Genomic DNA, 27638 nt, shown 5'->3' on the forward strand with positions numbered 1-27638 from the left:
TGCCGCGCATGCAGTGATGACATAAATTTGCTGTGTAAAACTTGAATGTTGAATTGTGAATCGGTTTCCATCAATTACTTGGATCATTTTGGGTCAGTGTTTTAAAGATATGAGAAGTCAAAGTATAGTATGTGCTTGTGGATGTATGTCTCATAAAATGTGATGAAGGTTTCTGCTGAAGTGGAGAGACACTTTCTGTTCAATATAGGCATGCCATCTTAGATTTTCTCCAACATGTATCCTTCTCAAAGTCTCGCAATATCTTTTTTGACATTAAATCAAGAGAAGTCTGTTCCATCGCCAGTCAGCTGCATGATCCTAGAATGATATTTGCCCCAAGTTTCAAGTTAGTGGAAACTGTAACTAAAGCATGAAGTTTATAATTTGACCTAGTGGTTTGTTCAACATAGACTGCTTAAATGCAGAAGGATTACACGCTGTGAGGCGAGAAAAAGAATTCTTGAGGGGGCTTTGATCGCTAGTTCAATATCCATTACTTTGGCACAGCAGAGACAAGGGGATCCAGCAGTATAAATTAACATCAAAGGCAGATGAGCTAATGGGGAAAGGTCTACTACTAGTACTATGCCAATATAAAAGTAAAATGACTATCAGTTCCTACCTGCTTTAATTATTCTACAAGAATCGAGAACATGGTTTCAAGCTGATCTTAAAATTCAGCAAATGTAACGTTACTGTTCTTTTGAATCATTTATCTCTGGCATAATTTTAGGCCTCTTTACAGGACAAAGAGCACATACTTTGACTTTTATGTAAATTTTGTGGGGTTTATGCATACACTTTAATTCCACTGACTTGGCCATCGTTACTTACAGTCAATTATTATTATTCAGTGAAACCTTTCACACATCCATATAATATTCATAATCTTGACTTTCAAAGATACATAGAGTATGATATTGCAATGGATGGCATCAGATTTAAAGGGTTTGAATCCAAGATGTAATATTAAGGTGTTCCTATTTGAATATTCACTTTTTTGTTAAAGTTGCTGCTGTCACTTGAACCTGTAACTGCACTATAAGGATGAAAATATAAGACCACTCTTAATCCTAGAATTCAGACATGCCACAAGTCCATTGTATATAAAATAAAGTACCTACCCACACAGTCTGCCTTTACAAACATTTGTGAAAGAACAGACCACTGCAAAGAGCTTGTTGTAACAGGATGCCCAAGTATTTTTGTCCATATAGTGAATTTCCTTAAGTTAATCATGTGTGTTATTATTACATTATTGGAAGATGTTCAGTTTTATCCACAGATAGCGTGAAAAAGAGATTTTTTTTTTTTAATCATTTTTCTCACAAGATACATTTTTTTCAACCCATAAAAAAACAAACTTTTTCCCTGTGCACTCACCACCATAGCATTAGCAGTAAAGGAATATTCACCTAATCAAGACACATTAGCTGCAGCATCCTTATAGAATTCCTTTTCTCTTTCAGGGTTGTGATTGGTTCAGTAAACGTGATGATGGGTACATTTCCCTCAAGACAAGACCTTTAATTAACTGTCTATTGTCATTAACAGGAGCTGCCAAAATTTGTGATGTCTGATGAGAACATGCAAAACCATGGCCTCCATTAGCTGTTCCGATGCCATACTTGTGAAATAGTGAATGTAAAAGCAAATTGGAGCATGAAGAAGAAAGAAAGCTGAGCATGCTGATGTCATGCATATTGAACCATTCAGCCCAGTACTATCTTGTCTTTTTTTTTTTTCTTTTATCCAAAACTAATGAATTACCCTTGGAAGTAATTGTCATATCGGTCTCATTAACACTGGGGCTTCTCCTTTCAAGTGCTTTAGCCTTCAGAACTGCTGTCAAATTCATTGCTTTAAACCAGGTAAGACGAGAAGCATAAAATAAAATCTTCATGACAAGTGCAATGTTTGTGTAGCACAATAAAATGCTGATTACAAACAAACATCTTAAATTTTTGCAATTTTTTATCTATATATTTTATCTCTATATCGTTCAGTGGCACAAAGGTATGTTTTATATATCCTAAACAGACCATTACCTGATTGGATGTGATTGCTATTTTACAGAAAACGGCTCTCATGATGATCACCTGTGGTTTCAGCACACCACACCTTGGCTACAATTTCCACCACAACAGCTACCACATCACCTCTTCAAAATGCTAATGAACACAAACAGGAGAGGGGCTGGTGTGGCCACAAAGGGTGAAATCATGTTCCGGTTGTTTCGTGTCAGCACGAGCATCTTCCCTGGTCTGACAGATCGGCCAATTAACCTTATTTACCGCAGCTCCCCTCATCCTCTAACGAGCTCCACTGGGCTTCTTTCTAATAACGAGCTGCTGAGATTGGGGACCATTGGTGTGTTGGTTCCAATTGTGTTTGTCCTGTAATTATTAAGGTGACAAGATAGCAGCTCGTGCACTATTGTGCTTCCTGAGCGAGGTCGCTCATACCGTTGTTCATGTTGTTTTTTTATGATTGGTATGCCTCATGCAGAGATACTTGGACTTCCATGTACCCATAGCACTGTGATTATTTGCTCAATTGTCAAATGATTTTTAGTTCAAATCCAACATAACGAGATTATCTGTCCTATAAAAATAACACGTAATTGGAGCGTTTTTCACAATCTGTACAAGGTTGAGTAAGCAAGTGGGACATTAAGTGTTCTGTCTTATTATTATTTGTCCTTAATGTTCTTTATATCCCTAGACATATACACTCACAGACCACTTCATTAGTTATACCTGTTCAACTCTTCATTAAATACCTTACCAGCCAATTACTCAGTACATTTAGGTTTGTGGACAAAGTCAAGCCAGCCTGCTGAAGTATTTCATGAACTGCAGGTTTCCAACAGAACCATTGTTAAGGTTTATAGAACATGGTCTGGTACAAGCAAAACAAAGTTTTCTAGATGAAAATACCTTGTTGATGACAGTAGTCAGGGAAGAATGGCTGGATTGCTTAAAGCTGATAGGAAAGTAAAATTCAATCAAATAACCACTTTATACAGTTAAAGTATTTAGAAGAGCATCTCTGAATACATAACATGTCAAACCTTGATCCCAAATGGACCACACCAGGTGCCACTCCTGTCTAAGCACAGAAAACTGAAGCTACAGTTGTCACAAGTCACCAAAATTGGACAACAGGAGATCAGAAAACCATTGCTTCATCCCTTGTATCAATCATCCAGACTGTTGATGGTGTTGGGGACATTACCCTGCTACACTTTGGCCCCTTGTGAGCAAGAGCAATGAGTATCGTTGCTGGCCATGTCCATGTAAGACCTCATGTACCCATATTTTGATGGCTTTTTCCAACAGAATAACAAACCATAGTGCAACCCTTAAAACATCTCAAACTTATTTCTAATTTCTCCTTCTTTTCTCTCATCTCACTGTACCCAAAAAACATTCCGGATCTCAATTGAGTAAAATACTTTCTGAATATTAACAACATGGTTGTGCAGCTGGTCAAATTCCCAGCAACTGCATGATGAGATCACATCAATATTGGAGGAATGTTTCCAACACCTGATGAATTTATGTCATGGAAAATTGAGGCAGTTCTGAATGCAAATGGAGGTCCAGCAAGGCATACCTAATAAAGTGTGTGGTGAATGTAGATTCTGCTGATTTTTTGCTTTATTGTTTTTCCTGCTGGATGAAAGCAATTCCCGGGTCATCTATGCCTTCTATAGAGAAGCACAGTTCTAAAACAAAGAACGGTAAAGCCTTGTTTAAAGACTGCAAGTAAGTGCACTTGCTGATTTGAATAATGTTAACATTAACTTGTGAATTCACAAAAGCTGTTTTGTTTTCTTGTTTGCTGTCAGCTGTGTTGCATTCAGCCTGTATTATGCATTTAACGTCTGCATGTTTTTCTAGTATTATAGTTGGCTCTTTCGAAAATATGCCCCTCTGCTGCCTGTGATGACCTGTGACTGGTTGCTAGGGTACATAAAACCCCCATAATGAGAATATATACAGGTTGAAATTGCTTCATATTTTTTTTTGTAGTAAGCTCTCATACACAAGTGTCTGAAAGAATATTTGTAAACTGGGCTTTTCCTTTGTGTTTGTTCTTGTAAAAGTCTCACTCCTAACTTTATCAGTGACACATTTTCTTTCCTGTTTTCATGACAAAAGTTCCACCTTGGCAGAGAGAGAAAAAAAAACAGAAACATCAGGTTTGCTCCGACCACTTGTGATTCATCTATTCAAGTAATCCTGCCTTTGGAGCAGATATACTCTCTGCTCCATGACCTTCACTGGACAAGTATTGGTTTCAGGGCTGTGATTTTCAGGTCCCTACTGTGTTTGGTGTGGATGCCTGTGGAGACACTAATACAACCCATAGTGCACAGCTTTAATGTGGTGCTGAGAATCCTCTTCTATTCAACCTTCAGCTTTCTAGAGGCACTTGGGCAATCTTTAAGTTGCTATTTTTACGAAGAAAAAGGTATCTGTCATAAAACTACACTGAGACACTGAGACCACTTAACTAAAGGAAGAGACTGCTGTGTGTGTGTGTGTGTGTGTGTGTGTGTGTGTGTGTGTGTGTGTGTGTGTGTGTGTGTGTGTGTGTGTGTGTGTGTGTGTGTGTGTGTGTGTGTGTGTGTGTGTGTGTGCGCGCGCGTGCATTATCTCTTTATACCTTTCGTCCGGTTTATTGCCCTAAAAGCCCTTGGGCCTTTTTTACTCCCGTCTAAATAGTCGTTTACCGAGTCAATACGCCCAGTTAATGTTAAGTCACAATAGCCAGTATATGGCAGTGATCCATACCAAGTGGTGTGCTTAAGGGTAGTGTAATGTTTTCATGTCAAGTCAATGTTTTTATATCTCAGTAAGTGCTGTCACTGCAACAAGGCTTCAGTGGTGAAGCAGGGCGGTCTTAAGTGATTTGAAAAATAAAAGAGCATATTTACCTGATCCTTATGGTCTTTAAACCACATTCAACTGTGTTTGGAATTCGTTTTTTCTTAGTTGGTACAAGCTTACAGAGATTTAAATTAGTTCAAGGTTCAAGGTTCTAGTTTCTAGTTAATCAAAAAAGAAGAAGAAAAGAACAAACATGTAAGTGTCAATACAACAGTTTTGATATCTTGTCAGGTTTAAATTTTTGTCAGTGTCCCCACCTTGTGTTAAAGAAAGCTTCATGCTATAGTCTCAAATATTAAACGTCTTCCAGTGAAATACAAAAGCACCTCATGTCAAATCAGGAGCCTATAAAAATACATTTCGCTGTCACATTACAAGTAAATATATATTTGCAAACCACAACAGAGAGTGCACTATTATCCTGGTAGCTCCTCATCTTCAAAAAGACCAGCGGTTCCCAGGCAATGCAGAGACATCAGAGAAAATGTAGCATGTCATCTTCCCTAATGCAGCAGGAGCTATCTGATAATCAAGCTGGCAAGCTGCACTCACTTTTATTTGAACTGTAAAAGTTGATGAATCAGACTTGGCTGCACACTTACGAGCCCCCTAGCCTTCTCCCCTTTGTCTGTTGCTCGGCCAAGATTTGTGTGGCTCATCCATCCTATTAGGGCACAGTGCCCTCCAATATGCTACCCTTCAACATGTGCATGGAGGGATCAGTTCTAACTATTTGAATCACAGAGAATGGAAATTCTGTTTTGTCAGTGTCCTTGAAGCAGACTACAATTTGCCAATAATGACAAAGACATCCCTGTTCAAGCCTGTGAAAATGCAGTCAAAGCCATGTTTCTACTTTGCTGCATTTTACCCATCATGTCAGCTAGGTTAGTTTTGTGTCACAATAAAATGAGGGCTGCAGCTAAGAGTTACTTTCAGCATCAGATTTGCCACTGAGTAATCTTAAAACTAAAACAAATAGATTCTAAATGTCTTTATCCTTCATGGAAGCTGAACCACAATATACCGATTGAGCCAAGACCTCACAGAAGAGTTGCTTTACATCTTAAAAGACATATTAATTTGGAAGTACATAAGCTACTTGGTTATATTTGAACCAAAGACTGTACTTTTACAAGAGAAATGACAGAGACAGCTTTGTGTTTTGGGATTTCCTCAAGGCTTTCCTGGACTAAGAGACTGGAACCCATACCTGGGAGGTCTACTGATCAAGATAAACCTGCGGAGTTCTTACAATACTTCGGGAAGTAGCGTGAACGTACTGTACTTAATTGTTAACAAAATATCATTTATATACAATTTATATGTATGTATGTATGTATGTATGTATGTATGTATATATATATATATGTGTATATATTGTACTATTCTTAGTTAGTGTATTGTCTGTCTTGTCTTAATGTTGGTTTATAATGGAGCACTATAACAAAAAAAATTTCCCCCAGGGATCAATAAAGTATTCTGATTCTGATATACAAGGGATCAGTATAATTGCCAATGAGCAATGTTAAAATTGGAATAGAATACTCTTTTCTTGCTAAATATTTGAGGCAAGATGTCAGTGTAAATTATTCTATTAGATGCAGTCTCTGATGGCTTCAATTTGAAACAGTTTCATTGCGATACTAGTTCAGCATGCCTTTACTATTTTAGTGTTGCTCATAGTGGATTAGTGGCAGTCTCATTGTGTTGGCTTTTTTATTTGTGTATGAGAAAAATGAACAACTGAGGGTGCCAAAAAAAGAAGCTCACAGCAACATTTTCAAGTCCTGAAAGGTACTTCACCATGCAGAATTATTATTGCAACACTTTGCATCATATGATACTAAGTCATTATACGCTTTTGTTGGATCTTGTGTCTAATTAGCTTGTCTTATTCATCCTTGTCATGGAAAAAAGAATGTTTGTGTCAATTATGGGCACTGACTGGCCATGGGGAAAAGATGAGACTGTAATGGATAAAGAAGACATATTTTGATGTTGTTGTTTCATTTTCTCCGATTTCTGGGTCAACACATTTTATGGATGGCTTGACCTCTTGAACTCTGATAGTCACTTCACTTTGCTGTCATAAAGCTGTGGAATCATCAGGGATGACGTGTCATATACAGGAGGTGAGATCAGCATATGAACAAGTATATATGCTCTGTCTCCCACTTGACTCTGTATGATGACAAAGAGTGGATATCCTTAATGATCTCCCAAGCCTTGCTTCTTGTCAGCATTCCTGCTAACACTCGGGTACTTAATTGGGGAGTTATTTTGAAGCTGGGTCTAAATAAAATTTAAATGATCAGTGAGATGTAAAAACAGCATGTATGAGGAGTATCACTGACTCTGATTCAAAACTGCTTAGAAATAGGCTGACTTTGCCCGATTACTTCACATTCGGCTACTGCCATGTTAGGAAGCCAGTGGATGACACCAAGATGACTGTGTCCATCTTTTACATACAGCCAGTGGAGTGGGTGCGTCAGGGCTCAGGTATTAGTTTAAGCTACATCATAGTCCCAGAAATATGTAATAAAGTTGGAAGTGAGCACAATAGGTCACCTTTACATGACAAAGAAAAGTGAATTTGAACACTGGCATGATTTGCACTAATTTTACAGCTCCTAATTGCAATGCTGCCATGCACGCTTCAGCATAAGTCATAATATTTCACATGAAACTTCATGTCAGCTGCAGCATGCCGTATATTCAGCCACATTAGACAGAGAAAGGAGGTGGTGCCTTCTGTATCAATAACCTTGACTGCTCAGTGAATCATAAGGTTGTAGAAATTTCTGAGGCAGTTTGCCATCTTAATAGTCCTGTTTTAAAGGGGGACCTCAGATGGCTTGCTGTGCTGTGCCTCCATTTCCTTTGTTCTAATTTCTATTTCTATCCTCTGGACATGATCCTCATTGTCAGTTGCCGGCCTCAGCGATTGAATAGCTTCGTCAAGCCTCCCCAGAGCCCTCTGTTCTACTGCAGTCTTGGCAGGCGGGAGCAGTTGATGTTGCCTATCTGTGCCTCTTTCTGAGCTGTATTAGCACTTGAGCTGTTTGGTATTGCATTTCCCAAAAGGTGGTTTGATATGTGGAGCATTTACAATTTTCAAGCTGGTTAAGTCAATACCACAATCATTGTTTCACCTGATATTTGTTCTTTTTCATGTTTAGATTCAGGTGGCCTATTTTGAAGAAGTGCGAGGTACAGCGTGGTGTAATATCTCCTGGTATATTTCTTATTAATCACTAAGGTATGATAGAAGTGTTTATTACGCTTTAAATGGGTGCTTTCACCGTCCAGCATGTGAATATGTTTCTTCAAAGCTTAACTAAAAAGAAGACAGTTTTCTGCTTTCCATGAAATTAGTGATTCATATTGAGATTAAAGTATTTCTAGGACAGTCTCACTGCTAGTATCATCACCTCAGGGATTCATGCTTTCGCTTTGTGTTTCTATCTTAAAGGCTTTTTTCTTAGGCTCTAATTTCCTCAGTGAACATTCCTCCAGCATACTTACCAGGGGCAGAATATTAATTCTGATATTCACTGTCAAGAGTCTGTGGCTTTTACCCCTTTTTTTTTTCTTTCATCACTCATCACCCTGGCAATAACAGTAGTGTGCGTGTGCATGTGTGTTCAATGAGAGATTAAAAAAAAAAGTGTAGAAGTGACAGGGCAGTGGTCAGATGTTTCCCTGTGCCACTGGCATATCTCTTGTGTAGCTCAGCACTATTTAAGAACATGAACTCGCTTTGCCTGTCACTGTTTGTCTACTTGTGTAAGTGCAGAGGTGGACAGATTGTGCCTGGCCTTGCGTGCCCATGGCCTTTTGTTTTGAGTCCCTCTGGACTTCCCTCTCGTGACAGGCCCTGTGTTTGGGTGGAAACCCTGCCGAGCACCCTGCTGGCGGGTTAAGTGCTCATGCACATCACCATGGGGACTGAAGACCGACAAGCAAAGGAGGTGTTTTTCTTCCTCTTTTTTTTCCTTTAATGTTTCTTTTTGTTTGCACAGGAGGTCTTTGTTTTCCTAAAACCAGTGTCTGTGTGTTTTGGTATTTTTTTTTCTGTATTTATTTGTCAGTTTTGTTCACTGCCAAAAAGGTTAGGCTATTCTCAAAGTGAGATATATTTTCACATTCATTTTTTTTCTGTATCTCAGTGTTTGAAAGAAACAAATGAGTTCATTCTTCATTTATGATGGAATTCTATAATATATAAAAGTATGCAAAAGTGGAATAACCAAACCTGGATATTTCTCTAACAATGCTAAAAAAAAAAAGTATGTTGATCGACTTGATCACTCTGCTTGCTGTTTACTATTCACTCAGGCTGTTCAAGGATCACATGTAGTTGCATTCTTCCTGTGATATCGCTGCAGTAAATGCACAAGTGTGGACCATTAAATTAAAAAAAGCATGACTGTATATTCTTTTTTATACTATTGAGGTACTTGATAATGTACTCTTTATAATATAATCTTGTCTGGAAGCTGAGCTCTAAAATGTACAAAAAGATAGTTAGTTGAAATTATAAATTGAATATTCATGAAGATTGCATATCCTGGGTTTGTCCTCTGTTCCAACTGACCAGAAAACAAAGATCTAGTTCCCACGTGGGGGAAATTGAGAGAAATGAGAACAAAATCAGCTGTTAATCATATGCCCACTTTGCCTTTTGGTCCTCTTCCACCTCTGCTGTTTTGTTCTTCTGCTTGAGGCATTTGCTGAACAAGCAGCTTTCCATCTGCCAATTTCTTTACTGTTGAAAGTCTAAATGCTTCAAAGCAAATGCTTTCACGAGATAATTCCCAGAGTAAAGATTTAATTAAGTGTGGTCGGCTTGTTTGAATGAATCGTCTGTTCATCAGCACAGTACAATAAAAATTAAACCACCAATGTTTGAACCATTCATTCCAGCCAACTTGATCATTCAGCGTCTTTGTTTGTTGCTTTTGTGGGTCCGGATGCTGTAAGTGTTTAATTGTATTTATACTTGTTACTTGTGACTTTGTGCTTCACATGGGTAATCTTGCTGGGTGAGAGAAGCACTTGTATTGGTACTTTATTTTTCCTTTTTTTTTTTTAAAGGAACAGTGAGAGGTAATGGGCCTGAAACGAAGTTTTTGAAAGAGCAAAGCCAAAAGTATAGGCTCCATAAAAGTGAACTCCTGCGAGGATGTTCTTCATTGCTATTCCATGACAATTTCTACTGTCTTTGCAGCGTTTCACCACTGTCATTTGGACCAGCACTTCCTATACTATTATGGAAATCCATCTTTGAAAGTTTGCTCCAACGCCTTACACGTAAACATGGCTGTCTTTGGCTTTCAACAGCAACACCAACAAACAGCTGAAAATTACGCAAGTAGTGATTGGTTTGTCAGTTACAAAATGAAAGCGGTATGACATGCGACAGAGGGCATGCAGCCTCCAAAGAGTTTTCACCGTGCTGCGCTAAGAATAGAAAATAATTCCCACAAATTGGTTTCTGAGGAAAACCGAGGTTTTATCGAAACCTTTCATACAGAACAAGTGGAGCTTTAAGAGCAAAGTAAACAAGGGATTTTATGATTGCATTGAAGATACACAGACATAAAAATCCTGCCACTATTCACTCTGTGATACATGTGACTTGAGAGACCGGGGGAATTTTCATTTACCTGCAACTGAAACATGTATTTACCTTCTTTGTTCTGGAAGGATGTCAGCATGATTGCTTCCCCACTGACCTTATTATAAAGGGTGAGAATCATAGCGAGTGAGATGGAAGAGGTAGAAAAAAGAAATGGGTCGACTGCATTCTTCTCTGCAGGTTCTCCGTCAGGCAGACACAAGAGCGGTGATGTGACTAATGCTGTAAATGTGCTGGCGTGCTTGCAATATGGGCTTTTTTGAGCGAGCCAAGCCAATCGGTGCTTTGCTGCGTGTCTCCTCACCTACACATTTCAAAGATTCGTTGTGAGAAGTAATTTAAAATTTTTGTCTCGCTTGGTTTTTCTTTATTGCTTCGTGTGATAGAAATAGTACAAGACAGTGAGAAAAATACATGTGACTTTGATATTGAATGAGATAGTAGAAAAGGCTGGTTTTACAATTATGATTAAAATGTTTGAATTAGATTGGCCAGTTGAAACTGGACAAAGTATGTGGAACAGCTTATACACCAGTACTAAAAAGTGCATATGTATTCAGTGCACTTTATCAGGCATTCCTTTGCTAGTTTTATGTTGGATCCCACTTTGCCTTCAGGACTACCTTAATTGGCGTATGGCGTAGATTAAACAAGTCGCTGGAAGTTTTCTCAGAAATTTGGGTCCATTTTGAGTTCATGGCATCCTTTGCTGCACAACATTTGCCACTCACATTCATGATTGTGAATCTAGTTGGTGCTAGGGGGCCCAAAGTGTGCCAAGAACATTTCTCCCAGGCTTTCACACCACCACCACAAGGTTGATCCACTGATACAGTCAAGATGCATCCATGGTTTCATGTTGCTTACTTCAAATTCTGAACCTATCATCCCAGAAGTCGAGATTAACATCTTTCCAGGTGTCTGATTTCCAATTTTTGGCAAGTCCGTGTGGATTTGTAGCTTCAGCTTCCTGTTCTTTGATGAAGAATGGTCTGCTGCTGCTGTAGCCAATCTCCTTCAAGGTTCAGCATGTTGTGCACTCAGACATGCTCTTCTACATACCTTGGACTGTAACAAGTGATTACTGTTACCTTCCAGGTAGCTTGAAGCATTCTGGCCATTCTTCTTTGATCTTTGGCAAAACAAGGCAATTTGACCCAGAGAACCACTGCTCACTGGATATAATTCTTTCTTGTGGATGATTCTCTAAGCTCTAGACATGGTTATTTGAAATACTCAGACCAGCATCGTTTCACATCCAAAGTCACTTAAATCCCCTTTCTTTCCCATTCTGATTCTAGGTTTTTGCAGGTTGTCTTCTCTGTGTCTACACTGGTAAATGCAGTGAGCCACTGCCATTTGATTGGGTGATTAGATATTTGAGTAAATGGACTGTTGATAAGTTAAAACGTGTACCTATTAAAGTGGCCAGTGAGTGTATGTGTCAGTAATGCAGATATGCTAATATTGCAAAACATAGCAAACATGTTTTTTTTTCTGTTTGTTTATACATTTTCGTATGTTTACATCCAAGGCCATGCATCTACTGCATTATTGAGTTTAAACGGATAGCCTGACCCTTTCGTATTAACTGTTCCCCATTCATTCTGAAATGACTGATAATTAAACTTCAATAAATATTAATATTTACTAATAGTAATCTTACTTATATTGTTTTAATAGTGTGAATTTTACTTTTTTATGGGCACATGATGTCCTTTGGAATTGTACCAAGGCAGTAGTGCTACTAGTCTCACTCCCAACTCATCACATTTTAACCCAACCTTGTTACATTTTCCTTACCCGAAGCAAGGACATTTGGTGCCTTAACACAGTTAGTAAAAGTAAAAGAAAGCATGTGGAAACTGCTAACTCACCTGCCTATTCATACTTTCAGCTACAACTTTATAATAGCCATTTAACTAATGTTTATAATAATTAACTACACCTTATTTTTAACCATTTGCAAACTTTTAAAATGCTGCTTCCAACTTTACAAACCAGCTACTAGGCAACTAGTTAACACAGTCATGATTTTGTTTTAAAATTAATCGAATACAAGGGAAACTTTTAATAATAATGCTGTTACCAAGGTTAAAGAAATTAAACAAAAAATGAAGTTGTAATTACAAAGATATTTCTCATTTTATATTTTTGGCCCTTGCAGCTCTGGGCAGTAAAGAATGGACAGCACCCTTCAAATGCTCCTCTCAGTGGCATAATAGCAAGTTTAAACACACGCCTCCAGTTTAGCTCGTCCTCACTGTCAGATTACATTACATCAACCTGTCCAGGCATGTAGAAACTTTCCTATCTGGAAAACATTTGTGCCATGTCTTTTGGATTGAAGGTTCAAAAGTAACAGCTGGCATAGAAAACAAGTAGTACATGTATCTGAAATTCTGAGACACTAAAAAATCACACTAAGGAACAAAACATCCTGACAAGTCTCTGTAGCTTTTCAGTCTAATCTGTCCTGGACCTTTTTCCCCTATTCTTCTAAATGGACAATTTGTAAAATACCTTAAACTTAATTAAAAATGCTATGTTGTTAAATGTATTTTTAAATGTTTGATGCCATGTTCAACAGTCATTCAAATAGGTCAGTGGCATTTTCAGTGTAATACCATTTTCTGTATAGTACTCAAGATTTTTTGGCTAGTCCAACCTCTAATTCATATTTCACATTCTCTTTTTGAAGCGCATGTCTAGAACAAGGGAGGAGGGGTCTAAAATGCATTAACGATATTAGGTGTGTGCATTTAATTCGGTGTGCCCTTTTAAAGGGGAAGGGGGCTTAGCAGCTGTCTATTTCCAATAGCATTTATTATTTATTTTTCTTTGAGAGCTCTAAAGTGTTTTCGGTGACAGGGGGCAATATCTAAATGGGTTTTTTGAGTGCATGTAACCCCCGTTTTCCCTTTGCACACTTCACAGCATCCTGTCACTGTAGCTTTGTTTAAAAAAGGCCCATTGGTCCCTCAGTGACAATTATTGCTCCCTCCATTTACCCCTTGTTAGTGTGTTAGAATCACTGACCACTGAGCTATTTCAAGCTCACAAATGGATTATAATAGGTTACTTCATGTATTTCTAAAATTGAAAAATAGATGTTATCATAGCAATGTGTGAAAGCAGTATTCCCTTACATCGTGGACATGGTACATTATTCTGCCCTTAACCTATACATCAGCTTTACCGTAGTCAACACATTAAGAACTAAGCAAATGTTTGATATATATTTCTTAAGTAATATGAAACAACATCAATAAAAGACTAATTAGTGTTTGCTGTTTCTCAAAAGGGGCATCAGAGCTGCGCTAATTAGCAATACATCAATTGGCTGCGTGTAATCAGAAGTGTGTCACATGTTCCAGCAGCCAGCTGTTTGCAGGGTGGAAGAGAGTGGTGCGCTGGTAGTTGTATCATACTACTCTTTAGCCAAAGCCGCTTGCATCCCATTAATATGCATATGGTGTACTTACACATGATGTACCAGGTTATGGCAAAAGTGAGACACGTCTTACTCCCAGTGTCACATGTGGATGGTGTAAAGGATTGCTTGGCATCAGATTTAAAAGCGCTGGGTAAGCATCATTTTTCAATATGGTGGGTTAATGTGTATTTTAATTAAACCCCACACTTCTACTTAATCTAACACATAGTTTAAAGGTGCCTCGAGCAAACCAAGCAGTTTTTGGTACCTTTCCCTGACCAGTGATTCAACACAAAACTCAAAGAAAGTGAAACAATGTGCAAAACAAAAAGCCCAAAAATGGGAAACAAGCAAAACTCTCCTACGAACATGTGGCTTACCCCTTCTAACTTTTACAGAGTCTTTAAAAGTACTGGTACCTTTGTCCTATTTGATATTCATTTATTCATTGATATTTGCCCCAATTGAATGACTATATTTAATTATGGTAGAGTTTTTCTTTCTTTTGTTTGAAATGAGCACCAACATGAGACTTTAACAACCATGGTTGTCTTTCTGTGTGTCTCTTTTTAGAACATTAGCAGCTAATCTATTTGTGTAAAAAGTAGCTAGTGATGCATTCTTCTTTTTGTATTTCTGGTCACGTCAGATGGTTGCCCCTCCCTGAGCTTGGTTCTATTCTTTTTTTTTTTTTTTTTTTTCTTTTTTTTTTTTGTTAATTTAGTGACTTTTAAAGTACTGAAATCATGACCAACCCCAAGCTGGTGCTTTAAGGGCAAAGAACACACCATGCAACACCAGTGGCATATGGCATAACAGCAATATTTGCCACAGATTGAGGAAGAATTTTCAGAAATTCATGTTTTTATTTAAGAACACTGACAAAGCAGAAGAGATCATTTTTTCTGTGGAGACTGCACGCGTGGTTTACATTTTGAGTCTTGTATACAGTTGCTTGTTCAGAGGGACATCTCTCTCAAAGTGACAAATTGCAGCAATTACTCTGATGAAGTTCAAGGATGACACCATTATGATGATGTAATAATGAGCCCAGCCCACCTGACAGGTTCTAATAGGAAAGTGCCGAAGGACATTTCAGTGATGAATGACTACCTTGTTTTGTATTGCTTTTTTGTCAAGCTCAACTATAACCTGGATCTGAATAAACCTCCTGTTTGTGCTTTGGAATGGGCTGGGCTTTAGAAAACCTATTCCTGGGGTGAAAGAACTAGTTCAGTGCAAAATGTAATATCCTGTCAGGAGATACATTTAGATTTTCAGATTAGATCATTAACTCATATCTGTTAAATTACATTTGAAGTATTCATATTGCTTAATATCTACCCTTTGATATTCTAACAGATAGCAGTAATAATACATGGATTTAATAAAGTTGAGCACCATCATTACGCATCAAAGTGTACTCCATGCCAATGATTACTCTTAATTAATGAAACACATATTTAGAACAATCTAAAAATATGTACTTTAAATGTAGACTAGTAAAGCGCTATACAAATACAGACCATTTACCATTTTAGACTATACAGTCTACTCTATAAAGATCTAACAGGCATATAAGTTGTATCCATCTTGTTGCCAGTAGCGTCAATGCTTTTAACCATATACTTTTTTCTCAGTCCAGCTCTTTATTCTAACATAACTATAAAACCTCTAAAGTGTTAATCTTTCTAAAAATTGCTATATCGCAACTCCATTAGCCTTAGAGTTTGTGTCAATTATATTAGGGACACTTGAGAACCCCCTGCTGTGTAAGGGCCTGTAGAAACAGCTGAGAGTGTGGGCAAGGCAGCTGTTGGCCAACCTCCAGACCCCTCACTGCTACTGTAATGGCCCTGTCGGCCACCTTACCATCACAGTCCCGTAAAACAATCTCCCAGGGGAGAAGTGGCCACTGTAATAAGATAGAAATGTGTGTAAATGTTCACCAAAAGGAGAGAACCACTGACAGTACATCAAATATAAATGGCCTGTCTACTGCTCAACTAATGTGTTTGTTCATAAGGGAGCACATTAAGACTGGGATGGTGTATGCAGGATGCTGTGAAGTGCCCGAGGATTTATTTTCGTAGACGGAGTAATGATTGGACATTGAGGAGATCATGATGCGGTTTCACTCTGGCTTGCATCAAATTTTAACTTATATTTAAAAACTTAAATGCATATAATTCTAGGACTTATATCGTACCATGTATGTAACATTTAAGACTTTTCTGCAATGAATGTACAACAATTAATAGACTGAATGTGAAGTGACAGTACTGTGCTTAAGAGTTGAGTCACCCCCATTTCTTAATATTTTGCTAGGAAAATGGGAAATAGGTGCAGTGATTTAATGAAATATGCAAATATAAATGGAAATACAGTATATAAATCAAAAATAGAGTTTATACAGTTTTAACAAACTTGTAAGTCAATGTTTGGTACACCACCTTTCTTCCCCAGTGACCACAGTTCCTGTAGTATTTGGTATGTCTTTCCTCTGCTCTTTCCTATCCTAGTTTCTTGGCAGTCACCCTTCCTCTGAAACAGTTTCTGATGAGGCTTTGGTGAACAGTAGATTTTTCTTTGCTGGATTCCTTCCTATTTCTTAAGGACTTTCAGATACTGTTTATGTGCTGTAGGTAGTTTTTTTTAGGCCTGCAATTTCGTCTTTTGTCCTCCACTTGTCCAGCTTCCTCCGATTTTTAAAGGATAAACAGTAGACCATGCCAAACTATGCCATATTTTCAGCTGTAAATCAGCTTGGTTGTGCAAAAAATAGTATTTTATGACAAATTGTGTCATAAGTGGTACTTTTATTTTTATTAGATTCAGCTAAAGAACTGGGAAAAATATGTGTTTTTGTGACAGGGTGCTAGTTAAAAGGCCTAAGGATACAATTTAAAATTGGTTCTCTGCTAAGTTGTCTGTTAGTTGCCTGTATGTGACACACATAAGAGATAACAGAAAACCTAGCCAAGAACTCAATTTAGGTGCAGTAAAATGCACCTATGTGTGCTCTGTTTATAGATGCAAATAAATAACTGTAATTTGGCATCTTAATCAAAAATAATAATATGAAGTAGTGTAACATAATTTCTGAATTTGTTTTTACTAGAAATAACAACAATAATTACATTTTAGTAAAATACAATTTAAAGAGCTTGCACCTACCAGTTGAGTAACTATCACGGCAACATAACTAATGCTTTTGTTAATCACCAAAAACTTGTTAAATGTTAAATTAGAGCAGCTATGGCTAATGATAAATGGGGGGTGAAGACTTAGGGACAATATGATATATAGACCACATGATAACATAGGTCACCTCAGGGTGGAGCTTAATAAAGTTAAGTATTATTATAGAGAAAACCCATCATTCCCCAATAGCAAGGACATAATTTCTTCAGCTGCATTGCTGCACCCAGATATTGCAACCAAAGACAATATTTATTAATATAATGTTTGGTGTAGGATAGTAGAGGGAAGTGGGTACTGGAAAAATAAACTCAACAATTTACTGTGAAACATAACTTGAAGTAATTTGATTGAAAGAGCATTTTTGTTTGTCTGCGTGTTTTGTTTAATTTATTTGTCTTAAAAAAGATGTTCAGCTGAGGATCTTAAATGTAAAAATTGATTGCTTCCCTTTGTGATTTGTTGAGGCAAATTTAACCAGTCACATGCATTTCTTTGGAAAACATTGAGTGTGAATTTTAATTTTTTTCTGAGATGAACAATTAATCGAGACAACAACTATAAAACTATATATATACGTTTGATATGCTTTGCTTTGATATATGCTTCATTCTTCGATTACTGTGTGAGGTAAATCCAGCAAGGGTATATACAAAGTGCAATGATGAGTCATAAAATGTGAGCCTGTTCTATACATTAGGGCAGCATGGTAAATGCGGTCTAATTTAGCTAAGGTAGTGGGACAGGCAAATCGATAGACGGCATCACCATAATGCAGCTGAGATCAAAACAAGCTTATGGGAGGCAACAGAGAAAGAACATTTTAATCTATACAAAAAATGTACAGTAAATTTGAGCTTTTTCATCAAAATGTAAGATGATGTTTAAAGTCGAGATCCTTATCAAGCCAAATAGATATTAGTATGAGTCAGCAACCTCTATGGTATCACCTTTCAGAGTTTTGATGTTAGGAGCTTCAGACAGACTTATGGGAAAACAAAGAACTAATTTTGCATCATGGAGAGCAATCTGTAAGGTGACAAAATGGGACTGAAGGTTTGTGTATACTTCTTTCAGAGAAGGCGCTGATGAATATAAAATTGTATCATCTCCATACATAAGGTAAGAAGTGAATTTGAGCTGGTCACAAATGTTATTAATATAAATAAAAAAGAGCAAATTAGACCCTTGTGGAACCCCTTCTGATGGGTTCCACAACAGTCCCTCATCCACATGGTGCCTATGTGGATTTGCAAGTTTAACAGTCTACTGAATTCTGAACTAAATTCTGTGTTAGATTAACAAATTTGCATTTGTTGCCTTTTTTGTGGGTGGGCTGGGGCATGTATAGAGAACACATGAAGAAAAATGGGTCTCTGTGATGAATAAAAATGAAATGATAAAATATTTACACAATTACTTTACGGCTAGCCTATAACATACATAATGAAATGTTTTGCTCTTGCATATATGCCTAGATTAGATCGGAAAAATATGCATTACTCTTTCAGTGAACTGCTTATTTGTTGCCTTTAAGATATATGAAGTAGAAATAAATATACATATACAGTAGAAGTTGTCCTTCTTTAGTCTTCATGCTCCATACAGCATTATATTCACATTTCCCTTAGAAAACAATTGTTTTGTCAGCAAAAATGCTTCTCACACCTCATTGCTTCCATCTGTATGCAGGCTCTGGCAGTTTGCTTAACATACAGATGCCAGATGCAGGCATTATTGCTGGAAGGCTACTCCACCTGTTCATAGAATTGGTGGGAAATGTTTCCCTTCTGATTTTTAGGGTGTTTCAAAAAGGAGATTTGTGTGCACAAGAGAGATAAAGTAAAAGTGGCAGAGTGCTTTACCGAGCACTTCATCAGTTAATGAAAATTATATATATATATATATATATATATATATATATATATATATATATATTTCACACACAAGCTTTGTGTAGACTTTTAACTGAAACATTTTGAGTATTTTCCAGTATACCAATATTGAATGATAATTCACAGTTTATCTGATTCAAAGAGTTTGCTCTGCATTTTATATGTCAAACTGCTTAAATAACATCACAGGAAAATGAAAGTGTGTGCTTTAGACCTGTTTATCTGCACAGCTTTGAAGTCGGTGCTGTTCAGAATGAGGAGAAATAAACAAAAAACTATCCCTTACATGAGCATTGCACTACCACGGGGGTTTTGCTCGATAACGGTGAGGCTGATAATGCTGTGATAATCATCAGCTGCTTAGACATGATAAACAGCATATATTTATTATGCAACATCGGTCGTTTTTCTTTGTCAGGCTGTACTGAATAGAATGCACATTATTTTTTGAATAATTATACACTTGTACAACACCAAGTGATGCTCTATTTCCATCAAATACACAAAAACCTAGGGATGGTGATAACTTATATTAAAGTTTATCCCCTCTAGTTTAATGAAATGACCCCAGATTTGGATTCCCTAAGTCTTGAATGTAAGGGATATGATAAGCACAACTAAATGCATGACAGGTGGTATATCTCTTCTAATTGGAGGCATTTGAAGATGTGACTCTTTATCTTCTACTAGTGATTACAAGCATGCTCTGCCCTAATCCTTTGACTTTAAAATATCGCTTTAACAGGGTAAGAAGATGAATGTTTATTGCCTGTAATCGCTGACTATGATATATGAGAGCTGCTGTTTCTCCGGTTCCCCAAAATCTTGTATGCAACCCACCATTCAGCAACTCGATGAGACCTCACACTCCTCTTGATACACACACACACACACACACACACACACACACACACACACGCGCAGTTTCTGTCAAGTAATGGTTTCACCTTCATAAAGTATTTCTTATGTTGGCATTGACACCTTCTTAGAAGAGCATCAAGGCTGTGTCCGGGTTAGCTGTCACCAAAGTGTAAAGGATGTCATTGTAATCTCTCTATAGCCATAGTAGCCACATGGCTCTGTTAGGGGAAATGGCCAAGTGTATTGTACATTTTTCACTCCTGTACAAATTGGATGTTCTGATTTATTGAGACCCATGAGGAACCATTGTATAAATCACTGCAGTTCATATCTTACTCCAGCATAAAGATGGCAAGAATCTTTTAGCTTCTCAGCTCTATGCAAACCGTAAATCATTTTGCCTCTTTACTCAAGTAAAGTTTGTAATAGCATTGTCAGAGAAATTCTTAAGAAAACTGTATAAAAACAGAGAATAGTGAACAGTCCTGTAAACAAACATGTAGCCCCCATCTTTTTTCTTTTCTTATAGTTACTTTTTCATATTGCAGTTTACTTTGCCTTGAGCAAAACACATCCCCTTTTTTTTCCTGGATCAGCACATGATGGACTGTCTGTCATGTCCTAAATGGCTGTAGCACATTGGACAGAAATGATATCCTCTCCAGCACCAATGAGGGAACAGTTAATGATCTTATCAATTTAACACTCATAAAGCTTCACTTAAATGCAGCACATCTGTATTTGTTTGATATGGTACGGTTTGTGTTATTTTTAATGGCACTAGCCTGGAGACTTGACAACTTGATTTATATTAAAGTTTTAGATATTTCTTGGAAAACACTATTAAAACCACCTACAGACATAAATTACCAACTTCTAGAATGGATTCAGAGATCAAGGTTAATGATATAATCTAAATAGCATATCAGTAGCAGTAGTGGTGGTTTTTATGAGGTTGAACACTTCACTGAAAATGTCTTGCTCACTCTTCTAAGTATATTCATTATTATATTTGCTGTAACTCATTTTTGTTACTACTAACTTGCTGAATCAAATGTTAAAGGATGCAATGTCTTTCATTCTAAAGCCTCAGTTAAAAGTTGAATGTGTTCAAATCTCAAATCTCACAATTCTTTTTTTCCTCTAATGAAAATGTGAGCTTTCATTATACAGGACACATGCTTGCTCAAGGTCATTAAGAATATAAACTTTCCTTTTGAAGTCATAAAGTTCAAATTGACTGGTGCCAGAGCAGGGAGTTGGTGCTATGGCTGATCTGAGGATCCCTTGAGAACTGGCAGCAGTTATCTTCCAGATTGCTGAGGGCTTTAAAATGAAACCACTATCACATACTTGCATTAAAAAAAAAAAAAAAACCTGCATAAATGGTAGCAGGGCTGTGGAGAGAGAAAACAAGGAGAAATTACTTTTTTTTTTATTTATTATTTCTTTATTTTCTCATCCAAAGAATGCACAAAATAATGTATATCTTATAAAATGCAATTCTAGCATGTTGTGTTTGTTATTATTATTATTAAGGTTATTTCTATGAAGTGACGTGACAAATTAATTAAGGAAAATAACATTTTACAGGTGTACCCCTATGTTGTAATCAAAGAATGTGTTTCCCGAAGGTACCCTGTATGAAAGCTTTCCACTTGGATTTTATAAAATGAAACACAATTACTATGTAAGTCCATCACTTGAAAACAATAAAACTGCTGACATTTCTTATCCCACTTGGCAAGATGCTAATGTCGGCACTTTTTTTTTTTTCTTTCACTTTTAACCATTTTCATTTTGGCATCAGATAAGGATAAACAAGACTCATTAGCATCACTCTAATTAGATCTCTGCCATGGCTCTGTAATTAGCTCAAAAAAGCAGTTCTCAGATCTCCCAACTTACATCAAAAGGAAATCTTTCTCAATTAGAATTCAGAGTCCCATGTAATTTTCCCTTTGTTTACCTTACAGTCTCCATATATAGTGTTTGACAGCCAGCATCCATAAGATTTCCATATTTTCCCGCCCTCTACCTAGTGGTTATTTGCCTGTTTTTAGAGGCATGACACAGTTTGGAAAAACACAAAATCCACCAGCCAGACCTCATAGTGTAAAAAGTGAAAGGTGAGCTGAAGTATTAGTTATAACTTAAGTGGAACACAGAGGTACCAACATGCTCAGCAGATTTATTAAAGGTTATAAAAGGTATAAACTTTTCTTTTTTTAAAAAGAAAAAATCTTATTGTTTTGTTTTAATATAGCACTGAAAGTACAGAAAAAATGATGTGCTGAAAAGGCAAAATAGGAGCATTATTGCAAAACAGAATGCAGCACAGAATGATTTTATTGTGATTATCTTTATCTTTATTAATTACTTTTGGAAGACAAAATTGTAGCTGAAATTACAATTTGACTCTAGTACACCATAATTACTGGGATTTTAACAACAAGAATTAATCTAGTGGTGATGCATTTAATTTGTCTTTATAGTGGGCACAAAAAGCCTCACACTCCCACCCGATCCCCTATTTAAGAACATACATTTTTTTTATTATGGTTATTTTTGGGTTTTGTTTTGCACAGCTTAGCCCATCTTTCTGACCTCTAACCACTATACCCCTCTAACCTAATTCAACTTAGGAATTCAAAATGCATCATTTAGTCTGCATATTACATCGTGCCTCAAAGCCTACTGCAGTCAACTTGGAGAACCCGTGGATGTAATGAGAAGCATGACACCAACCTTTGGCACACATTGATATATGTTGCAAACTCAGTTCTGCATGCCCTGCAGCATGAATTTGAAAGAAGACAATTTGAAGAAACAAATTGGAAGTCTTTGTGTAACAGTACCATGTTAAAACGCAATCTGTAATGCAAGGATAAAAAAAAGTACATTATAATAATATTATCGGTGTCTAGCTACAATAAAAAAGTTACATCAGAAAGTTCCTCTCCCTGGTCGTGGTGAAAGCCCTCAGGAGGACCAGGGAGAGGAGCTCACCCGGCCCTGACAACATCAGCAGTCGAGTTCTGAGGCACTGTGCAGGGCAACTAGGAAGTGTGTTCCGGACTCTATTTCAAATCTCAATTGACAGTCACACTGTCCCCCAGCTGTGGAAACACTCCACCGTCATTCCCATCCACAAAAGAAACAACCCAAAGTTTCGGAATGATCTTCGTCCTGTGGCCCTCACCTCCCTGGTGATGAAGGCCATGGAGAACATCATAAAACAGCACATCGTAAGAGCAACTGACCCCATGATGGACCCACTCCAGTTTGCTTACCGTGCACGCAGAGGTGTTGATGATGCCAAAATCTTCATCTTGGACTCCATCCACAAACATCTGGAGCTCCCTGACTCCTTCGCCAGACTTCTGTTTGCTGATTTCTTATCGGCGTTCAACACTCTGCAGCCTCATATCCTGGCCACTAAGCTTTCCACCCGATTTCACCTGGATGATCAACTAATCCTGTGGATATTGGACTTTTTGACCAACAGGACTCAGAAAGTTCAGGTCAACAAGTCTCTTTCCGGTCTCCATTCCACCTCCACTGGCTTCCCGTGGATGGTGGTGGTGACTGAAGCAGCCAGTGGAGGTGGAACGGAGACCGGAAAGAGACCACCGCCATCCACGGGAAGCCAGTGGAGGTAGTTGAGGAGTACAAATACCTGGGAACCATCTTTGACAACCTCCTGAAATTCTCTGCCAACACAGAGGAGATTCTCAGGAGGTGCCACCAACGGCTATACCTCCTTGGTAAACTCAACTCCTTTGGAGTCAGCAAACCCATCATGATGACTTTTTACTATGCCTTCCTGGAAAGCATCATGACCTTCTCCATCACCTGCTGGTTCCACTCCTTCAGCCTTCAGAACAGGAACAGACTGCAGCACACTTCATCAGTGTGCTCTAAAATCATTGGCCTGCCTGTCAGAACTCTGGCACAGGTTTTCAGCAAACAGGCCCAAAGACAGGCAGCCAAAATCATCAATGGCCCCTCTCACATTCTTCACCCCGCATTTCAATGGCTCCCCTCTGGGTGACGCCTCCGCTGCATTTCCTTCAGGACTGAGAGGAGGAGAGCCACCTTTGTCGCCAAAGCCACTCAGCTTTTTAACTCCAGCCGATAAGAACATTCCCCACACCCATAAACATAACCTACACTCTTCTTACACTACTGACACTTTATTCACTTTTAGTCACTTGCAGTCATTTATTCACCTTCAGTCACTTTAATTTTAAAATTGTGTAATTTTAAAACTGTATATACTGTATATTCTGTGTATTTATTATTTCACTCCTATTGCCTGTTCTTATTGTCCTTATCTTCAACGTATGCTGCTCGATTGTTTGTTAATTGCCCCTTGGGGATAAAGTCTTCTGATTCTGATCAGTGTTTATATTTGTAGCGATTAGGGATAAATTGTTCAGAGAAAGGAGAACTACAAAAAGAAATATACTTTAGTCAATCATTAATAACAAAACATACAATCAAGCAAAAAAATCATTTTGAAAAAGTGTAATGTTAACTATGGACAAATCTTAATGAAAAATTGATTTACCTTTCAAAGTTAGAACACAAAAACCAGTATAGTTTGTTTTTTTAATTTTGGCCCTTTGAATCACTTTTTTTCTGAATGTCATAAACCAAACACATAATAAATAAATTATTTTATATTCTTGGTCCACATGTATTTTCCTCCCACTATACGCTGCTGGAGATTTTTATCAACAGTCTTCAGTGATTGTCATGTGAAGGCTAGAGAAATAAAGGATCTTTGAGCGACCAGTTCTATTAATGGAGAATTATTCTGTCACTCAAGTCTCTGCCTCACCATTGACATATCATGGTTTTTAAATGGTGCTCCCAGGGTATCCACACTAAACTTGACACAAAATGAACTGTTGAGAGATGCATTTTAAATATGAAGTGCCCAGCAGTACTTAAGGGGAGTGGAACACATCCTTCAGTGAGAAGTCACCCGAAGTGGCCGGCTTCAAAACCTGACATTTGTCAGCAGTCTATTTCTTTCCTTTTGCAAAACCTACAGTGGAGATGAACTGTTAAACTTGCATTGTCTCAGGGAATGGTAAGGGTGTTTTCAAAAATAAGGATGCTTATGTCTTCTTTAGACATTTACCTCGACAGAATTCGTGGCTGTACAATTAAAAGCCTCTTTGTACTTAAAAGTGTAAAAAATATAGTGCGTGTCCAGTACATACAATAGAGAATTGTCATCTGCTTCTTGTGATGTCGCAGTTAGCTGTCACGTGGAAGGAAAAACTTTTTTTTCACATTTCCATTGTAGCAAATTCAGCCTGTTTTTAATTTTTACCCTACATTGCCCTACAGGTGCATGTGTATATGCATGTGTACTCTTCAATGTGCAGTCTACCATTGTTTTGTTTTTTTTTTTGCCATTCCAGATAATTTGTCAAGGTTTCAGGTCAGGATAAGAAATGTCTGAGACTTGATGGCAAAAATACAAGGCCCAATACCTTTCCATCCACACTGTTGTGTTAGGAATTTAGGACTTATCTGGTATGTAAAAAGTCAAAGCAGAAATCAAGTGACTGCTAACAGGAAAATACTGATCTGGTATGGCACTTAAAAAAATGCAAATAAATAATGTAAAATAGTGCATGCAGTTATCTTGTAGTTGAAAGGATATCTGTGTGTGGGAAACGGAAGAAGGGAAGCACATTTAGACTAAATGGTAAATAGTCTGCATGTGTTCGTCATTCAACCACTCAAACACACACTCACACACCAATGGCAGCAGAGCTGCCATGCATGGTGCTCGCCTGCCATCAGCTCTACCACCTGAGCCACAGCTTCCCCACAAGGGAGACTGGGTTTTCCAAACCGCATGTAAGATACTGAAATGAAGTGAAAGAGGGCTCTGATATCTAATGGAACTGAAATTGAGCTTCTGGCCATTAGATTACATGCCAGGCTTGGCATAATGGTAAGTCTGAATCTCAAATAGCCACAAAAGATAGAGAGCTCTAAGGAGTCATAGTAAAAAAGGTCGAAATTAAGTGCTAGAGTATAGTTTGTTATATTTTCATTAGACAGTGAATCTGATCTTGGTTGTACATTTGGGCGACAGACAACAATTAATTGTCATTTATGCTTTATGCACAGGTCTGAAAGGTGATCACATGTTAAGGCAATTTAGCTAATCAGCCAGAACCAAATCCAAACCTAATAATAGCTGAAAAGCTGATCACTGCACGTCATAGTCACGGCATTAGAATGCTTAATTACAGCTGATTCACAGTGGTCTATTAATGATTGAATGCTAAAAGTACCAATACCCCCAAATGCTATTGGGTATTCATTTATAGGCCTAAATTATTTTCTGTGTCTAATTAGGATACCCCCTTCTGGGTTGGCAAAGCTAAATTAAGGAAAGGCCATGCAAAGGAGAGAAATAATTGCAAGCTAAAGGTGGGAAATACTGGCACTTCAGGCTGTCGCATGGAGATCTTGCATAAACACATGTTTGTACATAATTCAGGCCATAGGCTTTAAAACGCACTATGAAAGGATAACATGGTAGATTAAGGCAAATATCTGTGTAAAAAAAAAATAAAAAATCTGTGTATTGAAATATAAGATTCTAATGACAGAAATGAAAAATTTTTAGTCATAAAAACAGCATATATAGATAACAATGTCACCACAGCTGACAAATAAATTAATTATACAAAGATCAGCATTAAAGGTTGGCCTAAGAAATCAGACCATGAATAGAAATTGGATGTTCTTATGACATTAAACCAATTAGCATTCACTGCGTTTTTTTTTCATTTATGCATATCTGATGTTTAATTGTAATTTTTATGTTTTTTATTGAAGCAACACAGATTTCTATCCATACCTGCAGTTATTACTGAACAAATTAACGGTTTATTGTAGCAAGAAATGTGCTTGTTTCTTCAGTGAGAAACAATATCTCAGTGTTTTCCTCACAAACACTGAGATAGGTCTCTTTCAACACCATCATGCATGCACACATTGACACATTGACAAATGACTTTTTCTTTCTTGTAAAGGGTTTTTGAAACTTTTTTTCACATGTTTGCCTAGTTTAATCTGTACATTATGTAAAAGCACAGAACCAAAATGATAAAAGATCACATACACTGCTTGATATAAAGTCATTTACAACTGCCACTGACAACATGCCACTGTCCAAAGCTACTTGCACTGTAATGTATTAGTAGCCAGCAGGGAACATGGGGGTGTTAGTTGTGGCTTGTGACTCGCTCTCAATCTGAGGCAACCCCGCTGTCAGAGAACACAGAGAAATGTTGGCAAGAGCATGTGGTCTAATACATGGAGCTGTCAAAATGCTAACAGGCCTGGCACACTATTCTGCCTAGGAGGCAGAATTACTCATTTTCTCTAGTTAAACATGGACATGTGAGTCTTCCCAGACCAAATCTGAGCCTCTTCGCTCAAGCTGAAGCTGTAAATAAGAAAAAAAAAAAAGTAATCTTGAGACGGAGACATGTGGGAAATAATTACTTTAGTTCACAGTGACAGTACACTGTTTGGCAAAAACACAGACATAATGTGGTTTTCCAGCCAAATAAGAAATGGATTAGTGTGATAACAGTTTACTGCCATCATGTGTTGTAATTTGCACTTGACATTTTAAAAGGGGCCGTGACCCATGC

This window comes from Aulonocara sp. 'chitande type north' Nkhata Bay, linkage group LG9, assembly GCF_057382095.1.
Source record: "Aulonocara sp. 'chitande type north' Nkhata Bay isolate Kocher_YH1m ecotype deep benthic linkage group LG9, A_spYH_male_GT1.1, whole genome shotgun sequence".
NCBI classification, from domain to species: Eukaryota; Metazoa; Chordata; class Actinopteri; order Cichliformes; family Cichlidae; genus Aulonocara; species Aulonocara sp. 'chitande type north' Nkhata Bay.